A 14,593-nucleotide genomic window follows, 5' to 3' on the forward strand; every position below is an offset into this window, starting at 1 on the left:
GTTTTTCGAAAGTCCCGGTAACGGGCCCGTAAAGCTGTTCTGTTTTCATTTAAGATGGCTGGATATTAAAAATTTTGAAAATAATAAAATAAAACTACCAGCAAAAGAAACAAACTGGACTGGTTTGGGTGCCAGAACCTGCTCTCCTATCATTTAAATTTTGATTTCAAAACATGGCTTCGGGCTCGCTTAGTTACCGGGACTTCCACGGTGAAACGGGCACCAGGTCGCCCTTTAATTTGTTGTGCACCTCGCTTCGCGCCGAAAAGTCAGCTTGCCGCACTGAAGTGTTTCAAGCGTTGTGCAGGCAACTGTCGAGCTTAGATCGAATCAAATTTTGAATTTAGTTTCAAGCTTAACTCGTGACGCAAAATGGCTCAACAAGGAAGGTAAAATGCAGGCGAAAATTCGCCAAATACAGGAGTTTATTAAATCAATTGTTTTTTACTACAATTGACAGTAATGTCACAATCTGATTGGCCAGTTTGCCATTATCTATTAGAGTACAGACAACGGCGCTCGCGTCAGCGTGTCACGCACTGAAAGAATCGTTCAATTTGACGTTGATATTGCGCCTCGTGAGTGCGCAACATTTTGAACACTGTGATAACGAATATCGTTGTCGATAAGAGTACGACCACGCTAAACCTCTGTGGATTTGTTAAACGAACAAATGCGAAAATTACAAACACTTGAAAAATTAATTTCTTTTTCTTGTATTTAGAAGGACCCTTGAACTCACTTCCCGACAGCGCTATCGGTCATTGGCTTCAGAAACAGAACATGGTGAAGAGAATGTGTCACAAGGAAACTACGGGCACAGTGCATACAGGTATACCACACTTCTAGTAAATGTTACTCTGCCTCTACCTAGAATGATATTCGTGGTTAAGGAAAACTCGAGTTTACAACGAAGAAAAAACTAGTGAGGAGAGAAGAAACTGTGGTTCACTGTGCTCAAACTGAATGCAAGTGTTGAACAATATAATTTTTTTTCTACCACAGACTAACAACATAGTTATAACGTTAAGTGCCTTGATTCAATACAGTTTGTTTTTCAGTTCTGTTTTGTTTTACTTTTTCCTCAATTTCAACGAGAGAAAATATTCCCATTATTTTCAAATAAAATTTCATCTCAATTGTCAGTCTGTTTTCTCTGAATCTCTCAGCTATAGTCTATTCAGATCATAAAAACTTGTGCGCGAGCCTGGGGACAAACGGAACTTATCACTACAAATCGGAAGAGGAAGGCAAAACTTATTTGGGTGTTTTGTTCTAGCGCTGAGACGAAAATAAAGGATAGAAGAAATTATGAAATTATAGGGAATAGAGACAAATGGAGAAACAAAGAAAGGTGAATTTAAATTTTATCTCCGTATCACCATGCGTCCATCTTTCGGTGTCCGGTCAAGCTATATATAGCTTTGAATAAAGGCTTATAGTTCTAAAGAAACTGTTTGGGGCTGCGTCGGTGGGGTTAACATGCACCTCCGCCAATGTAATCTATTGCATAACTTGCACTTATTGCAAAAAGATTTACATCGGCGAAACAGGCAGAAGACTAGCTGACCGATTCCGAGAACACCTTCGCGACGCGGAGAGGAATGACAAGGACACGTCGAAACCAGTCGCTAGACATTTTAATTTACCTAATCACTCTAAGCAACAAATGGCAATCTGCGGTATTTCCTGACACTTAGGTAGCTCGGAAAGCAGTAAAACTCTTGAACAAAAGCTCATCTTTCAAACCGGCAGTCTAAATCCCACAGGTATCAACGAACGCTTTTCATTCCACTGATTTATTCGTGTTTTTCTCGTTGCCATGTTCCCACCAATAACGTAGCTCCATTTTCTGCCTTTAAAAGCACACACAACCCACAATTCCTCTATTCGCTCCGACGAAAGGCTAACGCTCGAAACGTCAGCTTTTATAATGATATCGTAACGGTGGCCAATTTACCATTTCAACTATGTTGATATATTCAAGTTATATCTATAGCTTTCACTTCTTGCGAATGTCGAAGAATCAGTTATGTTGGTCGACGATTTTCAAATCTAAGAATGACCGTGCAGATTGATATTATACCTCAAACAACTGCGTGGAAGTTCCACGCAGTTGTTTTGAAAAAGACAGGGTATAGCTATGTGGAATGTGCATTGCTAAACCTGTTATTGACCCCTATCGTAGATCATGTCAATTCTTCATTAAGAATTAAGAATCGGAGCCGAAGTAAAAAACATTACGCCGAAAACACGCCACGTGTCCCAACACTTGACATTGGCTGTTTTTCACGAGCAGTTGAAATTGCTGATCACAGTATATTGATCGAAGTGTTTTGTTGATTCAGCAGGGGAATGGAGGAGGGAAGATTCCCACATCTCAGCCTAATAAGACAACTCGCGGATGCATTTAAAAGTCTTGAACACACATTTTAAGTGCGATATGGGTAACCACATGGGGTTGCGAAAAAAAAATTTTATTACTGATAGGTCGTTAAGGCGAAGGCCATTTCAGGGAAAGAATTCGTATGTAGCAAACATGCATCCTGATCAACGTTAGGAAAGCGCGTCGAAAGCGTTTTTGTTTCGATACAGCTTAAAATGAGAGTTATATTTTGAGCCAAGTTGTTGAATGACGGATGACAGGAAAAACAAAAATTTGTGTGTTCCCTCAAGGACCTCTAAGAGTTCCAATACCAGCCTACAATAAGTGCACGAATCGTCAACCTCTCAACACAAGAAAAGATAAACATAAGCAGTATAAGAACGTCAAGTTACACGGAATCAAAACACTTGACGATAAGAGGCTTGCTGCCAGTGCGTGATGTTTGCTGTTTTCAACAACAAATACCCAAGGCAGTGAACCCGTATCATTTCGTTACAGGAATTGGACACAAAGTCAACGTTGTCGGTTGTCAAACAAGTCTTGTAGACACCACAAGGGATGTTGGGGAATTAGAGGAAGATAAGGTGTGTTTCATTTCATTTCATTTCAAGTTACGATTAACGAGTTTTAACTAAAGAGAACTAAGGGGTAAACTTAACGTGCATTAAAAATAGCTAAAACTCGCGAGGAATCGCTCTATAAACCACTTACTCAATATCCTTATAGAAGTAGGAAGTAGAGAGGCTCTTAAACTCGTTACACATCCAAAGCGCAATATGAAGTGGGGTTTAACAAACCAGGAAGTGAAAGGAGAGCCAAATAGTTCGGAGTGGTGAGGAGCGTAATGCTAAGCATTTGACCTTTGCGATATTATGTCCAATCACTCAGGCCTAACAGTGGAACCTCGATTTAACGAAGTGCCGAGGGACTGGGGACGAATTGGTTCGTTGTATCGAGGTTCTGTGGCATAAATTTCACTGTAAATTCTAGCGGCGTTTCTAACGCCGAGTCAACCTCAGAGGAAAACGATACAGTAATATTAGTTTGGACAGAGTTTGATAACATTGCTCGAAAGCACCGCGGAAACTTCAAGATCGGCCATATTAATGTAAACAGTGTTGGTGGTTTCAAATTCTATGAAATAAAAACTTGGCTACTCTCTGGAAGATTCGACGTTCTTGTTATTTCTGAAACCAAAACTGATGCAAGTTTCCCGGACAGTCAATTTCATATTGATGGCTATCGCTTATGTCGCAAGGATAGACAGGCTGGCGGCAGAGGATTAATGATTTATGTTAGAAGTGATGTTTACTTTATGACAGTGAGACAGCTCGAAGGAATGTCGCTTGAAAATTTTTCCACCTTTAAAACAGAGTTTATGGTTCTCAAAATCAAACTAGGAAAGGGCTGGATAACAGTTGTGGGTGTTTACAGACCTCCATCTGTACTGAAATCTCGATGGATTAATGAGCTCTCATCACTCTTTGAAGCAGTGGCGATGCTTTCAGATACTGTGTTTTATGCCGGGGATTTCAAAGCGGATTTATTGGATCCAGACAAACCTCCAAAAGATGGTAGAAGCTTCTTAGACTTGTTGGATATTTTTGATCTTAATTGCTTAATTACCAAAGCCACTCGTAAGACCAAAACAACTGAGACACTATTCGATCTCATCCTGACTAATAACAAGACAAAGACTTTGACATCCGGTGTGGTGGATACTCAAATCAGTGATCATTCGCTGGTTTTTACTGTCTTGCGGTCTGTTGCGCCCAGATCGCGTTCAAGAAAAATATGTTTTCGAAGCCTAAAAAATTTCAACCAAGAGAAATTTGTGCAGGATTTACGTATAGCACCTTTTACCATAATGAATCTATTTGATGATGTAAATGACAAACTTTTCGCCTTTGAATAACTGTACAATGACATATTGGAGGAGCATGCCCCTCTTAAACAGACCATTGTCAGGGGCAATCAAGTTCATATGAATGAACAATGGCGTAAGGCTATTAGACATCGAAATAAATTATGGCGGAAATTTACCAAAGATCGCACGGACACAAATTACGAACAGTATAAAATTCATCGCAATAAATGCACGTCACTACGAAGGAAAGCGATAAAAGAACACTTTTTGAAAAAGTCAGCATCGTCTGAGAACCCGCGTGAGTTCTGCAATGCGTACCGCCCATTCCTACATGGTAAAACAAAGTAGGCTAATGATATTATCCTTGAAGAAAATAATGTTGTCATCACTGAGAAGAATGCTGTTGCAGAGCTTTTTAATAATCACTTTACTCAAGTCGCTAACAGTGTTGCACGGATAAATGACAGTGACTATGGACAGGACTTCGAAAATCATCCTAGTATTTTGGCCATTCATGAACATTATAGGGACATCAATACGCCACTTTCTTTTGATTTTCACTGTACCAACTGTGTGCAGGTTGAAAAATTGCTTAAAGAAGTCAATGTGACCAAGTCGAGTGGTCACGACATGATACCGCCGCGACTAATCAAAGCATCGGCAGCTGTGATAGCTGAGCCCATTGCTCATATGTTTAATGCCTCAATTACTCAAGGTTGCTACGCGAGTGTATGGAAAATGGGGCAGGTGACACCGCTGTTTAAGAAGGGTGATGAATTTAAAAAAGAAAACTATAGGCCTGTCACAGTCCTACCTGTACTCAACAATGTATATGAGAAGCTGCTAATAGCACAGCTGGGAGACTTTTATCAAGCGATTCTGTCGGATTCCATCAGCTCTTACAGAAGGTTCTACAGTTGCGAGACGGCGCTGCTAAAGTTGATTGAGGACTGGAGGGCTATGCTCGATAAAGGGGAATTAGTTGCGGTAGTCTCAATGGATCTTTCTAAGGCTTTCGATGTTATTCAACACAATCTACTTTTAGCAAAACTCAAAGCTTATGGTGTGGGAGAGAGAAGTTTAGCACTCTTCAAGGATTATTTTTCGGGGAGACAGCAGAGAGTCAAGATTGGGGACACCTTTTCCAGTTGGAAAGATGTTAAAAGAGGAGTTCCGCAAGGAAGTGTTTTGGGGCCTGTGTTTTTTAATATATTCATCAACGACTTGTTTTACTCGGTTACGCAAGGTAAATTTCACGCATATGCGGACGATCATCAGTTATACTCTTCTGATGTCGACCCAGTAGCTCTAGAGAACTGTATTTGTCGGGAAGTGAGAGTTGCAAATAAGCGGTATCGCAGCAATGGAATGATTGTAAATGAGACAAAACACCAGGCTATAGTCTTGGGAAAAACAGGCCACTCCTTCTCTTTTCCATTAAAAGATTCTTTGGATATATTTGGAATAAATATTGACAATAGGTTGCGTTTTGATAATTATATATCAACTATTTGTAAGAAGATAAATGGCCAGTTCAATGTAATGCTAAGATTTCGTAAACTTATCTCTAAAGATACTCTACTAAGATTGTATAAGGCTTTTATTATGCCACATTTTAACTATTGTTCGTCTGTATGGCACTTTTGTGGTGCGCGTAGTACTGAGAAGATAGATACTTTAAACAAGCGAATTCTTAGAGTTATCTTGCAGGATTATAATTCTCCCTATGACTCTCTACTTAACAAAGTTAACTCCAAATCTCTGTATAAAAGACGCCTTCAGACTTTCTTAATTATATTGTACAAGAGCTTGTTTTTTAACTGCTATCCAGGCTATCTAAAGAATATGTTTAGTTTCCGGTCTGTATCCTATAATCTACGCGGAAATTATATTTTGTCTCTACCGTCCACAAAAACTACTACTTATGGTCTTCACTCCTTTTCATATATGGCTTCAAAACTATGGAACTCTCTTCCGGACTCTTTTAGAACGTCTGACCTTTCTGAGTTCAAGCGCAAGATTCTACAGTATGACTCTTTCTCATAGTTAAATTTTAGAATGTTACAATTTTACATTTTACATTTTACATTTTAGTAGTATTTAGAATTACACTTGTAACTCGAAGATACTAGCTTATTCTTTAGCTACTCCAAATTCGAGATTAAATAAAGTATATGTATGTATGTATGTATGTATGTAACTCTAGCCGGGCTGAAACTAAAGTATCGTCCGTTATACCGAGGACTTCTTTATATAGATGTTCGTTAAATCGAGGTTCCACTGTCCCGCGTTTGTGGGTTTAGACAAATTGTAGGCGTGATTCGAAACTGTGATTGACTGATGTGCGAGATTTCAGTTCCGACAAAATAAGGCACGCACGAGAAGCGGCGCAAAAAAGCTTCTGCGCCACAATAACATACAAGTGGCTAAAAAGGGCGAAAAATGCAGTTCACCTTCAAGAATTTTTTAACGGAACAAGTTTGAAATTCCTTTGTGTGCGAAGCCACAAGAAGGCAGATAGGTAGTTAATGAACAGTAAAGTCATTTCTACTTCTTTATATTTGAAACATGTTGTATTTTAGCTTAAAAACCGTTCTTACGAGAGTAAGCCGATCTTATATAAAGAAGCGTAATGTCCGAAGTAAACGGAATTTTCGCCATTTTCCATAGCAAGTGGGTGATTTGTATTAGACGTACTTACGCGTCCGCATACCTAAACATCTTTCAGAAACTTTGTCCTGGTACCGATTTCTGCACTGCCTCCCTGGCCGAAGTAAAAACTATCAGGACCTTGAGCGGTGTTAGTGACGTCACAAGCGCGCTCAGCTGCACCTGTCTGTCACAAGAAAAGAAATGTCAGCTCATGCGCTCTGTGCAAGTGTTTTTCAGAGGAACTAAATTTGAGACGAGAGTAGATGTGGGTCAGTGTGTTGGAAAGTGCCTCTCACACAGTAAGTGTTTATTTCGGCGTTCAAAGCTTGCATAATTCTAAATACTTATCATGGGATAGGTTCAGGTGCATGTACGAATGGTGTCGTGTGTGCAGCCAGGTTACTGAGCTTTTTTTTCAAAATGGCGTCATCCATGTTCGAATATTTTGCACTCGTAAAGACAATTTCTGTATGGTCATATTTTTACTACTTTTTGGAATCTGCCAGGTCGTGATTGGTCATGACATATGACAAAGGCCCTATATAGAGTTAACCTGGCCTTCTGAATTGTTTGATAGAATTGCCTTCAATTCACTTTATTTTCTGTCGCTTTTTCAGGCGCTCGTGACATCAAGTGCAGATCAACCTCTACGAAAACCGTCACAGTTATGGGTCCGAACGGTAAGAAGCAACAGTATCATGAACAGACAACTAAAAAAAACATTATCAAATTATCTCAAACTTGATAATTTCTGAAAGACCATTCATTATTTATCGCTTGAGATGGAGGGTGGACGGGACGGAAGATTTTGAAGGGGATCACATGGTTTTCAGGGGGAACGGAAGATGGATCAGTCGTCGCTAGCAGAGTACGAAGGGGGAACTATAGCAAATTGACTGCGACCGTAAATCCTTTATTGAGCTCCCCCCTAATAAGCCACCCGCACCCCCTTCTAATAAGCCCCCCTCTTTAGAGGAAGAAGGTTATCAAGCCCCCCCTTCTATTAAACCCCGTACCCCTCCCCCTCAAAAAAAAATTCAAAATGAAACTCCGTGTCAGTAAGTGCGATAAATTTATTCAAGTACTATAATTTTAGTTTGTCATTTAAAATTGATTATGGTGATTGATTGATTGATTGATGTTATCATGTTGGCATCAATAGGATACGGTATACGGAAATTACAGAGCGTTGCTAGAGATATAATATGGCTAAACAAGGTCCATTGTGAGAGTTAGAAAATAAAATTGAGTCCTTTATTGTCTTTATCAATAACCCCCCCTCTCTCTATTAAGCCCTTCCCCTCTGTTAAGGTTACCGTGCACCTTCAGGGGTGTCTCGCGTGCAAGCGATGTAGCGCGTCCGGCTTAAACTGTAGATAGCTAAACCCCATATCAAATTAAAGCTTATGGGGCTGGCTATCAGACTGTACCAAAAATTTTGAAAAACAATTAATTGTCGAATTTTTCACGACTTCTAAATGCGAGCGCCCGAATCACCTTCAGAACGTTACATGTTAAAGCGAATTTTGTTTCTCGCTTATTTAATGTATTCCTCCGTTTCCGAGGCCAAAGCGCTAAAAAAAAAACGTGTCTGCGATTTGCCATATTCAATTTCAGTGAAAAATTACAGAACATTTTTGAAATAGGATTAAAAAAATGCGGAGTGATCGTGAAAAAATCGCTCTTGAAAACAAAGTATTTCGAAATAAAAAATTTGGAGACACGTTTTTGTTGCTTATTTGTAAAACTAGCCACTGTCAAAATTTGAGAGCAATCGAACAAATTCCCTTTGACTTGTAACTCTTAAAAGGTGATTCGGACGCTCGCATTTAGAAGTCGTGAAAAATTCGACAATTCATTGGTGTAGTCTGATAGCCAGTCCTATTAGCTTTAATTTGATATAGGGGTTTAGATATCTACAGTTTAAACCGGACGCGCTACATCGTTTGCACGCGAGACACCCCTGAAAGTGCACGGTAACCTTAAGTCCCCTCCTCTAATAAGCCACCCCCAAAGTACCTGAAATAAATAAGCCCGCGGGGGGGGGGGGGCCTTATTAGAGGATTTACGGTAATTAACTGCCAATGAGGGAAGGAGGGTGGATCATGTGAGTATTATCGAGCCTTATGGGAAGATCAGGAAAATCTTATCGGGACACGACCAAAATCCTAGCCCCCTCCCCCCGTGATAGACCAGGCCCCTCCCCCCCGTGATAGACAGCGGCCAGTCCCTAAACAGGCTTTGACTAATGATACATTTATTTCAAACTTCGCTAGAGAGAAAAATTTTCCAGTTCACCTAGTCATTCAGCTATTGCAATGTGATGAGTAAAGCTATAGCTAACAGGCCGAATGTTTTATGTTCAGGGGCCAGATGCGTGGAGGTGATTCAATCATGAGGCTGTGAAAGAAAATGCTACAGAGTCTCACATAATGGGGCTGTTCAAATCCAACTTAACAATACAAGCATGACAAAGGTAAGACATAGATATACTACTTTTCTCACCCGACAGGAAACCATCACACGTGAGCGAACTTTCGCAAGCACTTCGTAAGGACCTTTAGCAAACCACGAAGGGGAAGGCAACGAAGGACGAGGTAAAATAAAAGATCAAATGGGCAGAACAATAGCCAGCACGTGCGTTTTAAAATTTTGTATATTTCGTAGCCGTTCTCTGCAAAACAACAACGTAAAATCCCCAAAATTTGCGTTATCTGCGAACGGAAACCGCGACAGAAACTTTTTTGAATTTCCATTTGGAACTCAACGCTGCTTGCATACGTTATGCTGAAGTTGGGGTGTGGCACCGTAAGAGACGAAAAAAACATGCAGCCATTTTTCGAAATTCATACTAAAAATAGAAATTCGTTTTTTAATCGACGTCTTCTCTGGTGTTGCCGTCCTGACTGCTTAAGGTCCCTAGTTATTATTCAACGAGGGCGCGCCGAATACGTACGCAAAGATATCATAAATGGCCCAGGAAGCGCGTAGGTACGAGCACGTTATAATAATCTCATATTGGGCAAGCCCGAGTAGAAAAAATTTGGTAGTAAAAACGCGCACTAAAAACAACACTACCAACTAGACTTTATTTGATCTAAGAACGACCGGGAAAAAAAGAAACATGTAAACAAATCATGTTATGCATTTTCCGTAGAATACCTTGAACTATTTTTATACCAAATATGGTGGGATTGCTTCAAAACTCACTCACAGAATTTTTTTTTCTCACTTCACTGACGAATTCAATGACCATGGTTGTCGGAGCTAGGTTAAGAGCTCGGAGCTAGATTTCAAGAGGTTACAAGCTCATAACGTGGCTCTGTTCAGCCAATCCGAAAGGCTAAAATCAAAGAACCGTGATCCGGTTTCTACTGACAATAAATATTCGTCAGTGCATATTGGTTGAAGAGACCGTCGCTTTTTCAACAAGATAAATAATGTTGAAGGTAAACGCCTTCTATTTTTATCTTATCATTTTTTTTTAGATCATAGATGTTGGACGCTGCGCCGGAAGTTGTTCCGGACATGCGAAGGGTGAATGTCTGTTCTGGTAAGTAACGTCGCAAAAAGGAGATTAAATCCAGTTATCTATAAAGCATTAGAAGGTTGCTGAGCAGAAAAGATGTTAAGGAGTGTATCGCCGTTCGCCCATTAGGCTCTGTACTATTTTGATAACCAACTCCCCCTCACCTCCCCGCCCCCTTTGATCTTACCTCCGTTTCCCCCTGAAAGCCATGTGACCCGCCAAAATCATCCGGACTCCAAAGGGACAAAGACGGTTTAGTAACAAAAAGGAAAACATGTTTTGCGAATGAACAACTTACGTACTCCTCTGAAGTAGAATGTTGCTGCAGAAATTTGCTGCTCTAAGTTTTAATTGTCTGGCCGCTGAATCATTGCATTTCACAGGATAAATAACCCAGACGAATCAGGATCGAGAACGAGGCAATGTGCAATCCGCACCAAGATGAGGCAAAAAGGATGTTACCCAGAGTCCACCAGAGAGGAGACAGTGGGTGACAAGAAAGTAACTGTGGTAGAGTCCTGTGCTTCTCGATAAACAAGGCAAGGCACTATTGCATGGATCGAGCACCACGTTGGAAAGAAAACTGTTGCGGGCGCAGTTCACATAATGGATAAAGAAGATAGGAGAGATTGAATAAGGATAATCTAGGAGCAGGTCATTATCTATATCCTGGGGGAAGAGTCGGTAGATTTGATTCATGTCACAATAAGATTTACCTGATCCTTCCTTATAGCTCTATAGTATTCCAAAGATCCCTGCTCGTTGGCAGTCAACTTTCTAGAGCCCCCACCTTTAACTCTGTCAGCGACGACTGATACTCCCTCCGTTCCTACTGAAAACCAGGCGATGCCCTCGACATCCCCCGACTCTCCCCCTCCCTCAGGGTAAAATAATGACCGGTCCTTTAGAGAATAGCATAAAGTGCACCGGTGCTGAATGTAATATGTAGCTGCACGCTGCAAATATGTCGGCAATAGTGACCTCGTACGCTCAACTGAACTGATCAGCCAGCAACCTCGTTCCCATGGCCTTTCCCATCGCTTGTGCGTGGAAGAGGCCATGGAAACGAGGTTGATCAGGCAGTCCGCAAGTGAAGCTTGTGGCCTTTACGTTTTTAATTTACTGGCCTTGCTTTATTTACAGACATGAATCGTTTACGTAGCTTATGCAAGAGATTATAAACTAATAATCTCTTGGCTCATGTTACAACACAGACGAGAATGAACTCCTAGAAAAACAGGACAAAAACCTACGTCTCGATGGGACCAACCGTTAGCCGCGCCGAGGGTCTCCATGGGCCAACTGTTAGCCGAGGGTCTCAATGGGGCCAACCGTTTGCGAGGGTCTCAATGGGGCCAACCGTTTGCGAGGGTCTCAATGAGGTCAACCGTTAGCCGAGGGTCTTCATGGGGCCAACCGTTTGCGAGGGTCTCAATGGGGCCAACCGTTTGCGAGGGTCTCGATGGCGTCAACCGTTAGCCGAGGGTCGTCATGGGGCCAACCGTTTGCGAGGGTCTCAATGGGGCCAACCGTTAGCCGAGGGTCTTCATGGGGCCAACCGTTTGCGAGGGTCTCAATGGGGCCAACCGTTAGCCGAGGGTCTTCATGGGGCCAACCGTTTGCGAGGGTCTCAATGGGGCCAACCGTTGGCCGAGGGTCTCAATGGGGCCAACCGTTTGCGAGGGTCTCAATGGGGCCAACCGTTGGCCGAGGGTCTCAATGGGGCCAACCGTTTGCGAGGGTCTCAATGGGGTCAACCGTTGGCCGAGGGTCTCAATGGGGCCAACCGTTGGCCGAGGGTCTCAATGGGGCCAACCGTTAGCTGAGGGTCTCCATGGGGCCAACCATTTGCGAGGGTCTCAGTGGGGCCAACCGTTAGCCGAGGGTCTCGATGGGGCCAACCGTTAGCCGAGGGTCTCCATGGGGCCAACCGTTTGCGAGGATCTCAATGGGGCCAACCGTTGGCCGAGGGTCCCAATGAGGGCAACCGTTCGCTGAGGGTCCCAGTAAGGCCTACCGTTGGCCGAGGGTCTCAATGGAGCCAACCGTCAGCCGTAAAACGGTTAGGCTTAAGGCTGATAAGTTTAACCGTTGGTCATAGGAAAAGTTAGTTATAAAAATTTGTCTTATAATTAATCGCAACGAAAAGAAATTAACCATTAGCCGTGAAATGGCCAAAATCTGAATCATTAGCCGTAAATGTCATCCTCCACTAAGACTCTCAAAAAGTGGCAAGAGTTAGATTTCCATCCTCTAAGAAATTTAATCCCCGACAAGTAGGTGAAGAAATGTAATTTAGAAACAAATCAAGTCATTGTTCCAAAGTTAATACAGACTGTTTTAAAGGTTCTTTTACAAATCGTCTAATTTTCAAATGTAAGGTAGCGTTGTAGGTTTATAACTGTTTGCAGTTTTATTATTTTTTCACCTTTCTGCTACTTTTTAACGTTTTACTTTGCAGCATAAGTGATGTAATATTTTATCCTGTGAATAAAGAAAGACCATTACGACTAAGAGGCAATCATTAGTCCATTGAATCCCTAGGGAGACGCCATTAGCATGAGATCGAGTGGTATTGTTTTCATCTCATTGAGCCTTATTCTATCCGGGTAATACCGAGCTTTTGTTATGAAACACCGAGTTTTTACTTTTTATTTTATATGGAAAAACTGTGTATGTAACCACGAACAAGACAACTTGCATAGAAAAATGTAAGATGATGAAGTCTGAACCTTCTGCCTTCTTTTTGTGCGGCACAACTCACTCGAGCTCTTTGACCAAGTTTCACGTTTTGTACCGTTGAAGAGCTCTATTCTTTGAGTAGCGGCGCTTTCTTGTTGGATATATACTCCCTCTTAACAACATTAAACGAACATGATAACAACTATGCCTGACGTTTTTATCTCTTCAACAATATGTAAACATTTTCGGACCATTTCAGCCGCTCTATGCAGACAAACTCTCCTTCAGAGAGAGTCCTCTAAGTTTGAATACTGTAATCCCTTTTAACACTGATTAATATTTTTGCCATCCCTGGCTCCAATTACCGCCTGAGACCCATTAGTATTGTTTTGTTCCCTCAATTCAAGCTTTAATTATCAATGGAGGCTGCCATTTGGATAGATCTAACTTGTGTTTTACACGTACAGTCACTTAGCACTGTATTCATCATTAATTCAACTCTGGGCGCAATCTTATTAGAAAGAAATGTCGGTGTTATTTCAAATGTTCGGGATATTTTCGACCTGTATTTGGTTCACTATATGGATAAATGTTGCTGAAGTTCCTTCCATAAGTGGATATAAGTTATGCAACAGCAAATTGGAGCGAGAAAAAAGGTTGATAACTGTCCAGGGACAAATTCTGGCGAAGCTCGGTTTCAAGAAGCCCCCCGATGAAGGCGAAACTGCTAGGAATGTGAGTCGCCAGGTCCTTCAGACCTACAAAAGTGCGGTGAGGGAAAAAGACAAAATTTTTCTTGGAATAAAAAATAATAAGCTATCGCCTCGAGCGACTCTTACGCTTCTTTCGTGCTTAGCAACCTCCCGCGTGCATCCATAACTCAATAGTGTACGCTGTGGTGTTTGCCATTTGTTAATTGTCTTGTACTACTGGTAAAATGACACGCGCTAACAACTTCTCGCGCAGCCGTACTCCAAAACTTTTTCAAGGCAGTGTGCACTTGTGGGAATATTGAGAGAATAAAAAGAAAGGATAAAGATTCAGTCGCAAAAAATGATAAAGATTAACTTTTAAATTTTACTGATTTACGGACACAATATGCACACTTTGGTTAGTTATTTCATGATGATAACATTATTGTTACCGCCGTTCTGATGGTAACGACAGCATAGTTTTGTTGAGAGCTTTTCGACTGAGTTTCGTAAAACCAAAACTAAATTAATCACAAAGAAAAATCAAACGAAAGGAAAACACGTTTATACCCCTAGGAACCAATGAGAACTCAAACTAGAACCAAGCATATTGCTCAGGGCGCGGGAAAAAACGCAGGGCGACCAAGTCATGTTTGGTTTCGATTATGCATCTGGTTGGATAAGAGAGTAGTACGAGTTTTCTAGACCAATCAAAATTCAAGGAAAGTAAAACCAAAGCAATCCTGGATTACTCTTGGCACTTGGATACAAAATTGCTCTTATGG

The 14,593-nt window shown here is 41.3% G+C and overlaps 1 long non-coding RNA gene and 1 pseudogene across 2 annotated transcripts in view; both read left to right on the top strand.

The window, feature by feature from the left end:
• The window catches only part of LOC148728256 (uncharacterized), a 39,833-nt gene extending 38,688 nt beyond the window's left edge, over positions 1 to 1,145 (top strand). The window contains exon 2 of the long non-coding RNA XR_015988560.1: positions 725 to 1,145. This is a non-coding gene — a long non-coding RNA (uncharacterized LOC148728256). The remainder of the gene's footprint in view (positions 1 to 724) is intronic.
• A 916-nt stretch (positions 1,146 to 2,061) lies between these two features.
• Positions 2,062 to 12,948, top strand: LOC148728260 (uncharacterized; annotated as a pseudogene). Its single transcript, XR_015988651.1, has 7 exons — positions 2,062 to 2,317; positions 2,741 to 2,970; positions 6,982 to 7,204; positions 7,523 to 7,585; positions 9,272 to 9,381; positions 10,394 to 10,458; positions 10,818 to 12,948. The product of XR_015988651.1 is annotated as an uncharacterized LOC148728260 (transcript).
• The last annotated feature ends 1,645 nt before the right edge of the window (positions 12,949 to 14,593 follow it).

This window comes from Stylophora pistillata, chromosome 6 (assembly GCF_964205215.1).
Source record: "Stylophora pistillata chromosome 6, jaStyPist1.2, whole genome shotgun sequence".
In the NCBI taxonomy this organism is placed as follows: domain Eukaryota; kingdom Metazoa; phylum Cnidaria; class Anthozoa; order Scleractinia; family Pocilloporidae; genus Stylophora; species Stylophora pistillata.